We start from the raw sequence: 14,607 nt of genomic DNA on the forward strand, positions 1-14,607 counted from the left end.
TGTACATGCTTCTGAGATTTTTGAGCTGCATAGGAAAGCCTTTACCCCCTCACTCACCTTACTGCCCCTACTTCACAAGAAATCATACTCTATAATATCACTGCTCCTTTCTTTAGGTCCTAATGCACCTCATATTTTCCTAGTGACTATAGTATAATACAGTCATTACATGCTGTAGGATGTGCCCTTGTGTAGCCTGTGACCCGCATTAAAGTAAGAAATCTCTGAGGAGCAATAGAGAAGCTCTAGGTTAGAAGATGCACACTGGCTGGCCAGGGATTGAATCCTGCTCATAGATGTCATTTCTTGGTCAATGCAGGGTTTCTTTGCATTTCCAAAAAGGTTTTAACTTAAAAAAAATCAAAGATTCCACATAAAACCTGATTTTCAGCTTCTCTTGAAAAACAGAGAACTGATAACACTTTACCCCTTTCCTAAATGACAGCCATCATCTGCTTCCTTTAAAAGGGCACACATTCTGGTCCACACTAGGCCCTTCCACTTTGGAGTCTATATCTGCATCTATACCCAAATTTCCCCAATTATTCTTACTGCTTACTTGACAGACTTCTTGAGTTTGCCAATTCCTGTTTTACTTGAATCATGACTACCATCATTTGAGGCACTGCTAGCAAGGCATCTGTTGAGGGCTGATTAGCCAAGACTGCCCTTTTCTGTTCATAGTGGGTCTTGAAGCTGTGTGTGGCTTTTATTTGGTAACTCTTGATGATGCTGAATGCTTCCATCACCCACAACTAGCAAAGCAATCAAGGGAGAATCCAGCTAACCTAACCCCTTGCTGCAGCTTCTTCACCCCTCAACTTCCTCAGGGTGTGTGAAGCAGAACTTTATGGGACCGTGGGAATTTCTAAGGATATCCAGGAAGTGTGATTAATGCTTCAGAAATGCGAGGGCACCTTTTTCACTGAAATGAAGACTCGGGTCCTGTATATTTTCCCACCCAGCTACAAACCATCTAGAAAATGTCACTCCTTTCCCTCAAACTGAGAATGACATGAAGTGGAGAAAGCAAGGATTTATCAATTTATCCTGGCAACATTTTAGTGCTGTGTTCAGAGCTAGAAATAGCTCTCTTGTACTTTGATTCAACAAATATTTATTGAGCACCTTCTACATATAAAGCACCATGTTGTGGAGAGCGGCTGCTGATCACACTCCACTTTTGCAGAGCGCTGATACAGATGATGCTATCTAATCCAGTAAGGGGGACTTTATCAGTTTTGTAGATGATATGACTCTCAGGCTGAGAAGGACTGTACCCAATGCCAGTGTGAGAAATAAAGAGCACAACCAAGATTTAAACTTAGGGTTTGGGACTCTATTTCAGTGCAGTCCATAGAGTTTGTAATGTTATTTTAGGCCATACCAATTTAGAGGAAATGGTCTCATTGAAAACAAACTGCATTCCTCTGGTATATCAAGTGGGATCACAAGTATAGATGAAAACATCTTCTCTACCATATAGAAACAACGATTTTCCTATTTTATTCTGGCTCCTGGCAAAGGAAAACCATTATACTGGAAGAGGGAGCCTCAGTATAGCAACTGCTGCTGATGTCCACCATTACTGGCACAGATGCTGATCTTTATGACAGAACCAATATATTCAGCCAGCATTGCAGGTGGCGCTGAAGTCCCACTGCCCTCAATACTGCTGACACTCGTTAACGCAGGCATGAGGTGGCACAGCAGACACTGAATATGTGAGGGTATTGGCACCACTGATGTGCCAAAGCAGAGCTGTGTTCCCTGGTGCTCCGTACTACACATGCATGATAAACTGCTGTTTGGGGAGTGGGCACAGAGTTAAAAGTGGTTTAGTTCAGTAGAAGTGCTGATGGGGTGCTCCAGAGCCAAGAGATTTTTTTTTCTATTAGACCTAGTAACAGGTGGAGAAAAAGTAGAGAGAATCTTCCTGCTTTCTGTACATCTGGGCACACATAAGCCACATTCACTTTGAATCAGGTACTCTAATGGATGAGCAAGAGGTAGTAACATTCTTCCTGAGATGAAACACCCGTTAAGAATCAGGCATTTACCAGATTTTTGCTGGACTCTTTTGGGTTTTCCATGTAGAGTATACTATCATCTGCAAAAAGTAAAAGTTTGACGACTTCTTCTTGGCCAATCTAGGTGCCTTTTATTTCATCTTGTTGTCTGATTGCTGGGGCTAAGACTTCCAACACTACGTTAAACAACAATGGTGAGAGTGGACATCCCTGCCGTGTTCCTGATCTCAGAGGGAAAGCTCTCAGTTTTTGCCCATTGAGGATGATATTAGCTATAGGCCTTTCATATATGGCTTTTATGATGTTAAGGTTCCTTCTAACATGACTTTCTTGAGGGTTTTTATTAAGAAAGTATGCTGTATTTTGTCAAATGTGTTTTCCGTATCTATTGACAGTATCATATAGTTCTTATCCTTTCTTCTATTAATGTGATATATCACATTGATTGATTTGTGAATATTGAACCAGCCCTGCAGCCCAGGAATGAATCCCACAAAAGACCCCACATAGCCAAAATAATGTTGGAAAAGAAAACCAAAGTGGGAGGCATCACAATCCCGGACTTCAGCCTCTACTACAAAGCTATAATCATCAAGACAGCATGGTAGTGGCACAAAAACAGACACATAGACCAATGGAATAGAATAGAGAACCCAGAATTGGACCCACAAGTGTATGGCCAACTAATCTTTGACAAAGCAGGAAAGAATATCCAACGGAAAAAAGACAGTCTCTTTAGCAATTGGTGCAGGGATAGCTGGCCAGTAACATGCAGAAGAATGAAACTGGACCACTCTCTTACACCATACACAAAAAAATAGACTCAAATGGATGAAGGACCTACATGTGAGACAGGAAATCATCAAAACCCTACAGGAGAAAACAGGCAACAACCTCTTTGACCTCAGCCGCAGCAACTTCTTACTTGACCCATCTCCAAGTAAATAAAATAAATAAAATAAAAGCAAAATAAATAAAAGCAAAAATGAACTGTTGGGACCTCATCAAGATAAAAAGCTTCTGCACAGCAAAGGAAACAATTAACAAAACTAAAAGGCAACCAAGGGAATGGAAGAAGATATTTGCAAATGACACATCAGATAAAGGGTTAGTATCCAAAATCTATAAAGAACTTATCAAAGTCAACACCTGAAAAACAAATAATCCAGTGAAGAATGGGCAGAAGACATGAATAGACACTTTTCCAAAGAATATTTTCAGATGACCAACAGACACATGAAAAGATGCTCAACATCACTTATCATCAGGGAAATACAAATCAAAACCACACTGAGAAACCACTTCACACTGGTCAGAGTGGTTAAAATGAACAAATCAGGAAACTACAGATGCTGGCGAGGATATGGAGAAATGGGAATCCTCTTACACTGTTGGTGGGAATGCAAACTGGTGCAGCCTCTCTGGAAAACAGTGTGGAGGTTCCTCAAAAAATTAAAAATAGAATTACCTATGACCAGCAATAGCAACACTAGGAATTTATCCAAAGGATACAGGAGTGCTGTATAGGTACCTGGAGAAACATGTACCCCAATGTTTATAGCAGCACTTTCAACAATAGCCAAATTATGGAAGGAGCCCAACTTATGTCCATCAACCAATGAACAGATAAAGAAAATGTGGTTTATATATACAATGGAATACTACTTGGCAATGAGAAAGAATGAAATCTTGCCATTTGCAACGATGTGGGTGGAACTGGAGGTATTATGCTAAATGAAATAAGTCAATCAGAGAAAGACAGATATCATATGTTTTCACTCATATGTGGAATTTGAGAAACTTAACAGAGAACCATAGGGGAAGGGAGGAGGGAAATCATTTCAAACCGACAGGGAGGCAAACTGTAAGAGACTCTTAAATACAGAGAGTGAACTAAGGGTTGATGGGCAGGGGGAGGGGGGAATGGGTGATGGGCATTGAGGAGGGCATTTGTTGGGAAGAGCACTGGGTGTTGTATGTAAGCGATGAATCATGGGAATCTACTCCCAAAGCAAAGAGCACACTGTATATACTGTATGTTAGCTAACTTGACAATAAATTATATTAAAAAAAAATAAACATTAAAAAAAAAAGAATCAGGGATTTACTACTATGTTTTATGCCCTAATTCTAGTAGAGAAGCACAGGTAGTCACATGCCATTTATTAATTCAACAAACACAAGCTAAGTACCTATTATATACCAGGAAAAAGACATAACTCCCTCTATCTTCAGTTTGCTCCCAGGTTATAGAGGGAGTCACAAGTGTAATTACAATATAGTATGAGGAGTGCTAGTCTAGAGGTAAAGTGTGGGCACTATGAGAACACAGAGGAGGGTGCTTTACTTCCTCCCTCCCACCTTGGGGGATTCAAAGGTGGCTTTTTGGATGAGGGGGTGTCTGAGCTGACACTTGAAGGACAAATAAGAGTCAGGAAGACATGATGGGGAAAGTTAGAGTGCTATGTAAGAGGTACCAGGGCCAGAATACTTGACACTCTGGGAATGGATGGGAGTAGACAAGGTTTGGGTGGGTTGTGATAAGATGTGGGACTGATGTATACGAAGTCTTTGTCAAGCTCATTGAAGGACCTTAAGTACCAGTCCACGGAAAGGCAATGAAGGCTTAAACCAGTGAGTGACATGGTCAGCTTACATTTTAAATCACTTCTAGATGCAGAGTAGAAGATGGACCTCGGGAGGGGGACAAACAAGAACATTCCATTTTCTCTGGGAAGGGGTTGCTTATGAACTGAACAACTTTGGGAGCTGTGAGGAAGGAGGGAACACCCACCAAGCCAGTCAGATCAGACTGGCAGTCAGAGGGGTGACAGCTGTTCCAGGCACTTTTCCTGACTACCCTGTGGTGCAGGAGCCTCTAGGGTGGGAGGTAGCTTCATCCTGCCTTAGTGCCAGTGGACACCTATCTGACTACACAAGCTGTGATTGGCACATGTACCCACCAGACCTGGGCGGAGCAAGGAGCTTCCAACACCACTATCATCTTCAGGAACCTAGAGAAGCTGACAGTAAGGAGAACTCAGACCAGCCTTAGTTGGATATTGACAGCCGTGGTGGTTATAGAGTAGGGCTGGGCCTGAGGCCAAATGAGTTGGCAGGGTCTGCCTGGCCTCTGCCTTGCCCCCTTCAGCTCCATCTGTCTAACAGTGGATGTCAGCCTTGAAGGGTGCCAGCCTTTGAATCTGGCAATTCAGAAAAGGGGAAGAGGACATACAAGATGTATGCTCATGGGTGGAAGACTGCCTAAAATGTTCAGGGCTAGAAATCATAGTGTGACCACATATATCCTTTAAACACCGTTCTATCCTTTGCTAGCTTTCCCTTTTGTCTGTCATAATTATCCTTAAAGAGATCCCAAAATTAATGTATCTATAAAGACATTTGCAATGGGGCCAGGGAATGAAAACCTAATTCAAAATGACTTAAGCAAAAATGAATTATTTGCTCAAGTAACTGAAAAGCCCTTGAAAAGTGATACTTCAAGGCATGGCTAGGTTCAGCAGTTCAAAATCATATAAAGTCCTCTCTCCTGGCATTCCTAGGATTAGAGCATTTTAAATGCTTACAATCCCAGTAAAAGGAGACATTTTCTTTCCTGTTAGCAAAAGTCCTGGATTTTAATCTAATTTTCCTTGTTTGGATCTTTTTCCATCTCTGAGACCCCACAAGTCTAGGGCAATGGGAGATTCTGATTAACAGGGTTGGATCTATGCCCGTGCTTGGAAGTGGGAGAGCTTTCATATCCCTAAAGTACAAGGATTAGTGGTTGAAGAATGGTGGTTTGTTAGAGGAAATATGGATACCATTACTGGTAAAAGAGAGAATACTGCAAGCCAAAATAACAAGCTATGTAGACTAAAGGCAGTGGATTCTGATGAAAATTATGTGCTGATGACAATGATGGTGATGTTAATTATCATTGGTATTTTATGAAAAGATAATATAGTACAGTTGTATAATTTGGTATATAGTTCCGTAGTGTTTCTGAGTTTTCCTAGTCAGAAGAGTGGTTTAGGCACTTTGCTGGGTTAATGTATCATTTACCAGTTACAAGAGGGATGGGATGGATTCCAAGGCCTAAGAGACATACTCTCAAAAAGTTTCCTCAAACAACTTCATGTCATAACTCATATCAACATCAAAGTTAGATGGTTGAAATAAAATTTCCATGATTATACTGTACTATTCCATTAACACCTTAACATTGTTTCTAGCCAAGTTCTCAAGGCATTTCCTTTATACTTTTCATGGAATTATTATTTTATCAAATACACTTAATAAATTAAAAATAACTTACATTGGGGCACCTGGGTGGCTCAGTCACCCAAGTCAGTTGAGCATCCAACTCTTGATTCCGGCTCAGGTCATGACCCCAGGGTTGTGGGATTGAGCCCTGTGTCAGGCTCTGTGCTGAGCGTGGAGCCTGCTTGGGATTCTCTCTCTCTGCCTCTCTCTCCAAAATAATAAACTAAAAAAATTTAAAAATTAAAAAAAATAACATAAATACACAGACTATAGGCATAAGTTCCTCAGAGTCCTATCTCGAATTCTCGACCTCAAATTCTCCAATTACATTGGCACCAAACATTTAACACATATTGCTTAAATAAAATAAAGAATGAATATGTCTTACCTGATATGTTACCCATGTATATACCCAAAAGTGGAATTGCTGGATAGTATGGTAATTTTATTTTTAATTTTTTGCCATACTGCTTTCTGTAGTGGCTGCACCATTTTATGTTCCCATCAGTAGTGCACAAGGGTTCTAATTTCTCCACATCCTTGTCTGTGGCCCCAGCAAACTAATACAGATAGGAATTACATTGAATTTGTAGATTGCTTTGAGGAAGTGAAATTTTTAGTTAGGCTGAATTTCATAACTTTGGGCTGAACGTGTAAAAATGCTCAGCCAGCAGCCAAATTTGTGTGAGTTCAACTCAGTAGAGGCATTGCTCCTATATTGGGACCTATGTAAGAATGTGTTCTTTTTTTATTGGGGTTGAGTTTATCTTTAGAGTGGCAGTTTTCTTAAGGTGCTAGTTATAATTAGAATATATTTACCTGCCCTATTTTAACAGGCAGGAATATTGCGTTCACACTATTTTTTTTTTTTACCCATTTTCCTTTAAAATATTCCTCTCATTAAACTTCTAGGGCTACACAAGTCAGTGTTAGGCTAAAAATAGTATAGTTGCTATTGCTGCCACAGTTCCATGTGGAAAAAACATAGCCAACTCTTTTTACAGAAAAGGAAAAAATAATTTTCTGAAAAATAATTTTCTTAATTCTTAAAATAGTGGGAAATCCACACTGACAAGGAGTCCCTAAACTGACAATGATTAAGATTTCCTGCACCAATTTAATGGTTTTCATTATTTTCCTATGGGCAGAACAGAAGGCAGGATTCTTCAGGTTCTTTCTAACAAACACATTGGTGGTGACAGAGGTGAAGGGCAGAAAATGAAGAATTAGATTCAGGGCTGGCAAACTATAGCTAGTGGGCCAAATCCAGCACACCACCTGTTTTTGTAAAAGAGAGAAAGAAATTGGAACACAGCCATTCTCCTTTTATGCATTGTCTGTGGCTGCAGAGTTGAGTAGTTGTGACAGAGACTGCATGGCCCACAAAGCCTAAAATATATGCTATCTGGTTCTTTATGGAATCAGCTTGTTGGTCCCAGGGCTAGACTATTAATAAGTGATGTTTGAGTAATCTAAAAGTAATTTTAAAGATTAATATTATTGAGAGTGAAGGGTTCCATGTTGGCAACATGGGACAGACTGAGGAAGAGAAATAGATGGGCTCTGGCAGACTGGCCCTTCCTGGATTGAGTAGAGTCAGCAGACAGAAGATCCCAGCAGTGGAATATTTACAACATGTGAAGTACGAGGCAGGTGGAGTCACGAGTCTAACAATTCCTGGTGATGTTTCTAAGAAGAGATAACAAGTGTGGCACCAGGGGTGGAACCAAAGAGAAGGGGAATCAGTGATAGGTGTCTGGGTCTCACTTGTGGGGATGTGGAGAACTAGGCAGGATTTCCAGTCACAAATGTGCATAGATCCTTGGGGCTGGGCCATATGAGGTAGTAGCCTAGAATACATGTTTCATGGGGGAACCCAGAAATCACAGCAGATGAAGTAGCAACAAGCATTAGGTTCAGTGTGGGTAAGATGAGTCCACAATTAAGAAAAGATTCCTGAAATCTGTATCAGGCAGGGTCTCAGCAAGAAACACAGGGTACCCTCAAATGAAGATAATCTGAGCAGAACACCTGGGCTGGTCTGTGTGATTGTTAGAATGTAGCACAAGTGATGGTACGGTCTTCTGAGACTAGGTTATAAAAGACTGCAGCTTCTGTCTTGGGATCTCTCCTTCTCACAGAGATCATTCTCAAGAAACTCTTGTACTGGGTGCATGAATGAAACAGGAAACATAAACATGACACCAATCACCTGGCCCTTCCATTCTTCTACCTCTGGATCAGGGTAGTTGTGATTGGAGCTGAGACCTTTTATAGTTTCATCTACCACCACCACCCCTGCTCCCTATCCCCAAATTCCCATCCATGAAAGCAGAGTCAACTTCTTACTGGCCTCTCTCACCCAAGACAGTAATAATAGAAGTGCTGGAGAGGGAGCCTGGGGGCAGTCCTTGTTTACTTTTTGGATGATGTCTTTTGAAGAGGAAAAGAACTCTAACCATTATTGTCTCAACTATTCATCTTACTTAGGTGAAAAGTTAAATGAATTAGAACATTATTCTGGCTAGATTAGGTTGGCCAGGACGACGCTATCCTCTGAATCAGACTGCACTTTGAGCCAAAATGAATCCTTTTTCTGAACCAGAAAAATCAGAATGGGCTTGATTTATATATTTCCAAGGAGATAAAAACTATCTGTAGAAACCTGTTTTGCCTTTCTCATCCAAATTCCAGTTTTAGATAATCATATATACAAAACCTTAAAAAATAGTATCTATTGACTTCATCATTTATGAGGAATACCAAGTGTCATGGTACTTGGGAGTCTTTTTCAAAGTCAACCTGTCAGCAGCAGAAATTTATTTTTGGCTGTGTATTTATTCACTCACTCTTTAAACATTTACTGAACATATACCACTTGCTTACTTTCATGAGTTACCAGGACCATAAAAAGAAATAAACCTCTGCCCTCGAATGGCTCACAACTAACCTAAGTGGGGGCAAGTCAGACATAAAAAGAGGACTTAACATGTCAATAGTGACAATAAGATTATGGGGATGGTTTTATGATAGTTTTTTCTCAACCTTAAAAATATACAATTTCTAAATTTAAATTATACCCCCAATAAAGTCAAATAAACATTGGCTTCTTCCCCCCCCCCACTTTTTTTTTTTTAGTATAGTTGACACACAAGGTATATTAGTTTCAGGTGTACCACATATACAGCGGAATATTACTCAGCCACGAAAAAGAATGAGATCTTGCCACTTGTGACAACCTCGATGGACCTAGAGAGCATTATGCTAAGTGAAATAAGTGAAACAGAGAAAGACAAGTATCATATTATTTCACTTATATGTGGAATCTAAAAAACAAAACAAATAAACAAAAAGCAGAAACAGGCCCATAAATATAGAGAACAAGTTGATGGTGGCCAGAGGGGTAGGGCTGGGCATATGGGCAAAATGAGTGATAAGGAGAGGGAGATGCAAGGCTTCCAGTTATGGAATGAAGAAATCATGGGAATAAAAGGTACAGCATAGGCATGACATATTGTAATCGCCTTGTGTGGTGGTAAATGGTAGCTACACTTATGAGCACAGCATAATGTATGGACTTGTTGAATCATGAAGTTTTGCCATAGTTTTTGATATTCATGGAAACATTTTGATCCTTATAATGATAAATCACTAGTTTAGCCCCTACCAAAAATGCTTGGCATTTTTACTGAACAAGAAAAGATTGCTATGTATATGAAATTTCTCCAAGAAGAAAAAATGATAAATCTATTTGTCTTATTAAGGTGGTATTTTAAAAAATTAAAATTATAAGTAGAACAATTCAAGTGGAAATGGTGTGTTTTGTAAGTATTAGAAAATATTAAGAGCAGAATTTATGCATATACTGCATCACCGCAGAGTTGTTACGTTATTTCAGCAATATGTAACCTCATGGAATTAACTTTCATATAATTTTTTAAGAACTGAGACATCATAGGGGCACCTGGGTGACTCAGTTGGCTAAGTGTCTGACTTCAGCTCAGGTCATGATCTCACAGTTTGTGACTTGGAGCCCCACATCAGGCTCTGTGCTGACACATCAGAGCCTGGAACCTGCTTTGGATTCTGAGTCTCCCTCTCTCTCTGTCCCCTCCCGCACTCACACTCTGTCTCTCTCTCAAAAATAAGTAAAACATTAAAGGAAGTTTTTTTTTTTTTTTTTAAGAAAAAGAACCAAGACATCCCTATAGCATCTATAACTTTGGAGAGTTTTGTGCTCAAACATTGCATCTGTTACTGGTTTTTATTAATTCTAACATTTTTTGTATTGAAACCATGTTTTGAACAGCCAGTTCTATTTCATAGCTAGCTCTTTTTAAAAAATATAATTTTATACATAGTTGGGCAACAATACTGGGTTATTTTGCTGATATATGAGGTAAGGCCATTAGATGTGTTTGTTTGTTGGTGGATAGAGGTGCACAGTTTAGGGGTTGTCCACTAGGTAGGGGGATGAAAGCTACATCTAAAATCTGAATTTAAGGAACACTGAAAATACCTGAATACAGGAGCCACTGACAATCTTACCATTAATTTCTCTCAAAACCATCTGCAGATGTGTGCATATTAATTGGCTTCGGGCATTCTGTTACCTAGGAGGAGTAACACATTAGATTGCTAAAATTAGAAGGAAGGCAAAAAAAAAAAAAAAGTGAAAAATACAAAGCTTGATGAGCCAATGTAGGTGGGGTGTTGCAGCAGGAGCCCCTGACTGCTAAGTGGGAAGAGTCCTTCATCTCTGAGAGATGTGAGTGGCAAAAAGTGCTTGAGGCATATTACTGAAAAACAGTGCTGCCCCACACTTGCTGTCTAGATCTGAGTGTGGAGGGGTGAGGGTTGGGGTTAGTCACCATTCCCACTGCCACACAGTTTTACAGCATGCTTTTCATTTCATGGATTTGAATACATAAGTGAGCAGGGTGATGTGTGAGGGGGTGATGGAGGAAGCCAGAAGGAAAATTGGAAGGCAGTTTGGCTTTCATCTGTTTTGTTTAAGCTTAGGGGAAAAATTTTCCTCAGCCTTTAAAAAAAAAACCATAATAATGAAAATGTTAAAACAAAAATAATAATAGCTGCAAGTTACGGAGAGCTCGCTAAGCACTAAACACTGTTAAGTGTTTTATGTACATCATGCATTCATTGTTCCCTGTGCTTCCCCTAACCTCTCCAAACAGTAAAAATCTCTTCTAGAACTGCTGGTTCACCCTCTTATATAGCAGTACCATGAATGGATTCCACTTTATTTGCAATTCCAACTTGTAAAGTCTCCTTCACTCTTGACTTTGTTGGAGCTTTGAGATTGTGACACAGTGTCCCTGAGCATCAAAGGGAGTAGTGTCCCTATCCTCCTCACCCAAGGCCAGCCTTAGATAAAGGAGAGTGTGCTTCTTGGCCAAGCAGCCCTGGACACTTTACCATTGTAGGAGGAAGTTTCTAGTACCATCTCTACTGACAGAACGGCAAAGTTGAGACCTCCACCTGCTCCAGCCCAGCCTCTCTGTTCCAGGTCCCACCCACTTCTTGGATTCAGAGCCCTCACTCACCTGGTGCTTATATAGTGCCAGCGTAGGGAGAATAGCCTTCCTGCCTCAGGGCTTTGCCAGTGCTAACACCCTGAAATTCCAGGGGACTGTGTTCAGTGCTCTGCCGGGAATGTGCTAACAAGACAGATCTGTCTTAAATGTCTTCCAAGAAGCCTGGTGCCAAGGGGGAAGGCCTGAGAAAAGCAGGCATAGAAGTAGGAGCCCCAAATATTGTGGGTGGTTCATTATAAAGACTGCTGCTTTTCAGGATAACCCGATCTCTTCCCCTACCTAGTGGATAGAGACTCAGACTCACTGGTCTTTTAGCAAAGAGATGCTGCAATTCTATTCCTTTTAAAGAGCTATTGAGAGAAGGAATCAGCCACTAACACTCAGGGCACTTTCACTTTTAAAGAACTTTCCCTTTCCTTCCTTCCTTCCTTCCTTCCTTCCTTCCTTCCTTCCTTCCTTCCTGTCTTCTCCTAAACTTTGCTTTTGTTGGTGGTATTTAGACATGCTGTTTTCTCTCCTCTGGGTGTGCTCTAGGGTTAGATCTAATTGTCCTGCTGTTCTAGTGTCACTTGGCATTATTTTTGGGAAGATGAATGAGACAGGGGTCAGAGTTCAGCAAGTAGGCATCTGCTCACTCAGGCTTCATAGAAATGCTTAGAGGTGATCTTTAATGAAAGCTTGGAAAAGACTTGCACAGAGTAGACTGTCTTCTGTCCCTCCAAAGCTGGGATGACCAAAATGTAGTCCTTTTCTGGAGAGACCAAAAATGAATAAACAGGAGGTAATAATATATTTATAAGGAGTTCCCTGCTTGGGATGTCTTTTCTTCTGTAGGAGAGAAAAGGGGGGGGGGGATTAAACAGGAAGGAGGTTGAAAATGGAAGCTCTTGAATGGGTCCTAACCAACTGGCTTGTTTTGCTCTTAGAACAGTCTCACCCAAGAAGAGTTTCCACTCCACCCGAAAAGCCTCTCCCCCAGCCTCTCCCCTGGCCTCAGGTTACCATGCCATGGCCCTAGAGGGCTCAGGTTCTCTCACTGGACTCTCTTCGTGTTGACACTTCTTCCACTTTACCAAGTAGCCAGAATTCCCACTCAGGAAGAATGCTTTGGCACTGGAGGCAAGGGGGACAATGGATCTATTGTTCTTTTGGCCTTCTTGAATAGGGCAAACGTCTCCTCCTTCTAGCCTTATCACCAACGGAGGCTGAATATGGAGCCCTAGGAGACTCATCCTCCTCCTACCCCCTGCTTTGTTCTTTGGAAGAGGGTTTTTGTGTACCTTCCCCACCCTGGCCCCATCAAACCTGTTTTGGGACTCGAATAGACAGTTGCCTTTTTCTGCTCTTCAGAGTGAAGTTGGGAGGGGAAGGAAGAAGCACAGACCTGGAAACTCATTTCAGTTCAGGGTGCGACCTGCTGCCTGTGGTTCCTTCTGGACCTCGGGGGAGACCACCACGGTCCCCCGCGGCACAGAGGCAGGAGAGCGCTGCCAGGAACCCCGGCGCAAGCACTGCATACACTCGGAGACGAGAACCCGGCGTTAGCGGTTCCTGAAGCGGTCTCCGAGGATGGGTCGGGATCCCGCCACCGGCTTCCCGCACCGCAGGCGCAGGGAGTTCCCGCGCACGGCGCACCTTTGCGGTCAGGTTTCCCGGCTGCCTTCCGGGAACCCCGCCGAGCCCCCTGCTGCTCGGGTGGGCGCAGTCTTGCCCGCTTCAACCCGCAGCTCGCTCGCCTCCCTCTGCCTGCGCTCCGGAGTGAGCGCTCGATGTCCCTCTCTGAGCATGCGCAGCCCGGTGCCCTCCCCCCCCCCCCCCCGCTACCCCCTCCCCGCCAGCCTTTTGCTCCTTCCTTTCATTAAACAAACAGGAGATCCTGAAACCTGGACCCTCTGCTAGCGGCAGCGCGAAGAGGAGGCGGAGGAGGAGGCAGAGCGCGGGATGTGCGCAGAGGAGGATCTGTGATCCCGCGCCCCCCCCCACGCGTGCGCGCACACACTCACACACCCGCACTCACACATACACACACACTCGCACAAACACACACTCGTACACGCCCGCGCCGCGCGCTCTCTCTCCCACGCAGGCGGAATGCAGCAGAGCCTGGGGAGCGTGTCTCCGGCCGCCGACTGAATGCACCTCGCCTCCAGCAGCGGGACTGCCCAGTAGGGCGCGCGGGAGGACGCTCCGCCACGAGAGGTGAGTGGGGCGCCCGCAGCCTCGGGCGGCTCCGGGACGCCGGGGCGGCGGGGGCCAGGCTCCCGGCCGGACTCGGCGGAGCAGGTGGCCCAAACCCGGCTTGCGGGTTTCCAGGTGCAGAAGAAGGCGGCGCCCGGGACGTGCAGGGGGAGAGGGCGACCCCGGGAAGGGTCGCCTCCTGCGAGGTGTCAGATGGACCCAGCAGAAAGCTACACCCTCCCTGCTCGTAAACTTTCCTCCCCTGTCATTTGGGAAACGTGGAGACAAAGGGGGCGTGGAGGCTCCCTCCGTCCGGTTCCACCCTCCTGGCTGCCTTCGTGGCTGCGACGGGAGCCGGCGTGCGGGCGGGGGCGCCCTGCAGGTAGCTGGTGCCAAGTCCTCCAGCCCGGGCGGGGGTTGGGATTTCTCACCCCGGCTGTAAGCGTCGCCTTTGATTTCCCCTCAGGCGTGGGCACCTGTCATCCCGCCCCAACCACGCACCCTAGGCGCATCGTAGTGTATGTGTGGCGGGTGTACACCTGGAGAACTGCAGGGGTAGCCTTTGCCTTTCCCACTCA

At 43.4% G+C, this 14,607-nt stretch overlaps 1 protein-coding gene across 4 annotated transcripts in view; it reads left to right on the forward strand.

Moving 5' to 3' along the window:
• PLPPR1 (phospholipid phosphatase related 1) overlaps positions 1-14,607 on the forward strand; it is a 326,466-nt gene that overhangs the window by 31,226 nt on the left and 280,633 nt on the right. For 2 of the 4 annotated variants that reach the window (XM_045470342.1, XM_045470340.1), the window contains exon 1: positions 13,693-14,050. The exons of 1 other annotated variant lie outside the window; for it this stretch is intronic. The gene's annotated coding sequence lies outside the window, so the exon portion shown is untranslated. Of the gene's footprint in view, positions 1-13,681; positions 14,051-14,607 lie in introns of those variants that run through there. One more of the 4 variants, XM_045470345.1, reaches the window with a different exon arrangement.

The sequence above is a fragment of the Leopardus geoffroyi genome, chromosome D4 (assembly GCF_018350155.1).
Source record: "Leopardus geoffroyi isolate Oge1 chromosome D4, O.geoffroyi_Oge1_pat1.0, whole genome shotgun sequence".
NCBI lineage: Eukaryota > Metazoa > Chordata > Mammalia > Carnivora > Felidae > Leopardus > Leopardus geoffroyi.